The sequence below is a fragment of the Peromyscus maniculatus genome, chromosome 4 (assembly GCF_049852395.1).
Source record: "Peromyscus maniculatus bairdii isolate BWxNUB_F1_BW_parent chromosome 4, HU_Pman_BW_mat_3.1, whole genome shotgun sequence".
NCBI classification, from domain to species: Eukaryota; Metazoa; Chordata; class Mammalia; order Rodentia; family Cricetidae; genus Peromyscus; species Peromyscus maniculatus.
In genome coordinates this window covers 141,195,361-141,199,534 of record NC_134855.1, presented here as the reverse complement: position 1 = coordinate 141,199,534, position 4,174 = coordinate 141,195,361, and the positions used below count along the sequence as shown (strand labels likewise).

At 50.3% G+C, this 4,174-nt stretch overlaps 1 long non-coding RNA gene across 1 annotated transcript; it reads left to right on the top strand.

Annotated features, from left to right (window-relative positions):
* Positions 1–575: 575 nt before the first annotated feature.
* On the top strand, positions 576–3,612 carry LOC143273065 (uncharacterized). Its single transcript, XR_013050935.1, has 3 exons — positions 576–2,073; positions 2,412–2,515; positions 2,633–3,612. It is a non-coding gene; the product is annotated as an uncharacterized LOC143273065 (long non-coding RNA).
* Positions 3,613–4,174: the final 562 nt, after the last annotated feature.

The following is a 4,174-nucleotide window of genomic DNA, read 5'->3' as shown; positions in this document are numbered from 1 at the left end:
TATGCTACCATGCTGTGGAAAAAATCTTTGTACACTGTAAATATATATTACTCTCATTGGCTAATAAAGAGCTGACAGGCCTATAGCTATGCAGGAAGAGACTAGGAGGGAGAGCCAGACTAGGGGGATGCTGGGAAGAAGGAGGGTGGAGTCTGAGGAGACACCATGAGACAGAGCAAGCAGGATGGGAAGCACATAGATGAATAGAAATGGGTTAATTTAAGTTATAAGAACTAGCTAAAAAATGAGCCTAAGCTATTGGCTGAGCATTTATAATTAATAATAAGTTTCTGTATGGTTATTTGGGGAGCAACTGGTGGGACAGAGAAACTCTGCCTATACTACATGCTAGCTTCTTTTTTTTTTTTTTTTTTTTTTTTTTTTTTTTTTTGGTTTTTCGAGACAGGGTTTCTCTGTGTAGCTTTGCGCCTTTCCTGGGACTCACTTGGTAGTCCAGGCTGGCCTCGAACTCACAGAGATCCGCCCGCCTCTGCCTCCCGAGTGCTGGGATTAAAGGCGTGCGCCACCACCGCCCGGCTCATGCTAGCTTCTTATGAGCCCTGGGGACCCAAACTCAGATATGATGAGCCATCTCCCCAGCACCTCTCCCCCTGGGGGGGTAAGTTTCTTTATTATTTAATTGTGTGTGTGTGTGTGTGTGTGTGTATGTGCTTGTGTGTGTGTGTGTGTGTGTGTGTGTGTGTTTGTGTGTGTATATGCCCCCCTCCCCCAAACATGCACACTATGACACATGTGTGGAGACCAGAGGATAACTTTTGGGAGTTGATTTCTTTTTTCTACCATGTAGGTCCTGGGGGTTGAACTTAGGTTATCTGGATTGACTGCAAGTACCTTTGCCCACTGAGCCAGCTAGCCAACCCAACCCCTTCTTCCAAAAAAAACCAAACCAACCAACAAAAGACAAACAGAGTTCTTTTGGGTGGGTATTCTTTTGAGTTCAAAGGAAACCTTCACAACTTTAAAATTATGTGAGCAGGCCGTATGCTGATCATAATCACTTAGCTTAAAGATGAGCAATGGAAAGCAGCCCCCCAGGAAGGGCTCTGTGTCTCCAGAGGGGTGGTTGTGTCCAGGTGGACACATTTGTAACAACTCATTGAGCCGGGCCCTGGTTTTATTGGGAGGGTCCCAGGCAGAGCCTTGGTGTGCCTGGGGAATGGGTTGTAGACCCAGTGCTCAAGTCTGCTGCTGTGTGCACGGTGTCGAGCTTGCGTGTGACCCGCACGTCCTCCCGTGCACTCCAGCTCCCCTCCGTTATGACCCCTGACCCAACGTGGTGGCTGTCACATAGAGGACAAAGTCTCCGTGTGTTCAGTGCAGAGACAGGCTTGTTCGGAGACAGGGTCTGCTGTGGTTTTGGTTTTGTTGTTATTTGTTTCTTTGAACAGCCCAGGTCTCATGGAGCCCAACCTAGCCTCAAACTTGCTATGTAAGATGACAACTTCTGGTCCTCCTGCCTTCAGCTGGGATTATGGGAGTACACCATACACCTAGTTCTATGTAGTGCTAGGAACTAAACCCAGGGCCTTGTGCATGCTAGGTAATTGTCTACCAAGTGAGCCCATTCTCAGCCTGCTTTTTTTTTTTTTTTAAGATAGATTTTCTCTTACTCTGTAGCTCAGGGTGACTTTGAACTCATGGCAACTCTTCTGCCTCAGCTTCCTCATGCTGGGATGACAGGTAGGAGCCACCACACCTAGCCTTGCTTCAAACTCATCATCCCCTTGACTGCCTTGACTTTGCCAAGGGCAGGAACTTCAGGCACATGTCACCATCCCTGGCCAGAAGTCATTTTCTCATTTTTGATCCAAGGGTTGGGTGATCCAGAGGGTCAATGGTCAGTCCTGGATGGCACAGCTAAAAGAAGGAAGTTTCTAGAGAGCCACACATGGGAGAACAAACCCAGGGGCTGTGGCCAAAGCCGCAGTGAATTCAGAAGAACTTTTAGGGTTTTAAACGACTCCAGAGGTTGAAAAGGACAATGGCGAAGATGAGTAGCCCAAAACCAGAAGTGGAGCGATGAAACCAGAGAGATGATGGGGGTGCATAAAGGTAAGAGCCCCGCCCGGTGCGCGCTCAGTGTCTGCAACTGATAGGGATTTCATGATCTCTTCAGAAGTGAGGCTTTCTATTTCTGGAGCTGGAAGATGTGGGAGCAAGGGAGTCAGCAGAGGTGGAGCAGGGCTGGGGGCAGCTCAGGAGGCAGGTGGAAGGCGGCCTGAGGCAGCAGACCGTAGACACTTCCTGAGGAGTTAGAATCTACCGCTGTTCCCACCCTTCCTGAACTTTAAATCTCTCCCCTCCCTCCCCTCCCCTCCCCCTCTTCCTCTCCCTCCCTCTCTTTCCCCTCCCTCATTCCTTTTTTCCCCTCTTTCTTTCTTTTGACACAGATTCTTAGGTCTCTAAAGGCTGGATTCAAACTTGCCAAGTTGCTGAGGATGACCTTGAACTCCTGATCCTGCTGCGTGCACCTCTCTAGTGCTGAGTGACAGGCGTGTGCCACCGTGCCTGGGTTATGCTGAAGGAGGTTTTGTAAATGCCAGGCAAATGCTTTACCAGCTGAGCTACACATGTATTTCTTAGTGGTTATGTGTAGCTGCTTTGCCTCTAGGTTATGCAGAGCCGAAATGAAATTTCAGAAGAGTGGATTTATGTCTGAAGTCCTATTGTAACTGAAGAAATCTGAGCTCTGCGTTCCCTTGGAGGCCATCTGGGGGCATGAAGAGTACAGAGGTCAAGAGAGGCAGGCCTGCCTGGGAAGATGTTGCCCAGAGCAACAATTTGGGGGTGGGGGGAAGGGGAGAGGAGGGAGTGGGAGTGGGCGGGACCAGCCTAGCCGCTGTCTTTGGAAGCCCCGGATAGGCCAGGGCCAGGCAGGAAGCCAGGAGATGAGGACTGGCGTCAGTACCCTTGCGGACTGGTGGCTCGCTTTTGGAAAATGTCTTTCCTGTCTTCAGTCAAAATTGCACTGTGGGTAGCAAGGTTTGTGTACAAACCCACTTAATAACAGCACGCAGCTCATGGGTGTGCTGGAGCCATCCCTAGGTGTGTGCTCCAGAACCCACCCCTCTGAGGAGGCACATCACGGCAAACAGAGACCATCAGGATCCCCGCAGGACAGGCCCACCCTCTTCTCTAACACCCAGGAACCGACACCCCCAGAAGACCATGCCAGCTGTCTTGAGTATTTCTTGCACCCGTTTTTTTATGAGTCGGGCTCTTTGAAAGGGGACCTGCCTGTGCTGGCAGGCCTCAATTTCATCTTGATTCTATTCTGCCTGGTAACAGAAGCCCCAAATCACAGGACAGCAACAGCAGGCATCTGGAAAAGATTGATGTGTGTGTTTTCAATCACCAGGAGAAAACCCAGCCAGGGAGTTGGCCAGCTGAACTGAGTTTGGGGGATGAGGCCAGCCACAGGCGATAGAAGTCTCAGGGGTCCCAGGAGCAGCTTTCCCCAGAGACCTCTGGACGAATCCTGGGGGAGCAGCCAGCCAGGGCTCGAAGCACAGGACTGGACTGATTTTGAAAGTTTGTTTGTGCCTGAGAAATTCTCACTCCCACACCATAATAAAAACACCATTTCCCGTCACTCTGGTTTCTTCTTCTTTCTACCCCTTCCTCTTTTCCCTCTGATTTTTGTCTTGGAGGGGAAAAAAAGAAGTGTTTTGATTTCTGAAGACAACTTCTTTCTCATCCACCCCCCCCACCCCCGCCCCCGTGAACTGCCGAGCAAAGAATTAATTTAGGTTTTTGCAGTGTCGGGGCCTCCCTCATTAAATGAATCCCATTGTCTCTTGGAAGCCCAGGCAAGTTAGTTTAATGATGCCTCAGTCCTTCCATTCCTCAGCAAACGTCCCGTGTGCCTTCTGGCTCCCTCTACTACAGTTCTGTTGGCAGCTTTTCAGTTTCCATTCGGTCGTGCCGAGCTCCAAACTCCTCCCTCGCCAGCCCCACCCCTGCTCTAGCCAGAAAGCCCCTCTTCTGCACCCCTTTCTGATGCCCTGTGGGGTGTGCTCACTCCGTTTCCATGGTTTCTGTTCCTACCGAAAGGGACTGTACCAGGCCAGGCTGTTCAGATTTTTACAGACGACATGGAGATGGGTTCCTCTCGTCCCTGTCAATAGTTGGTGTTTGCTGGGATAGGCTGGGC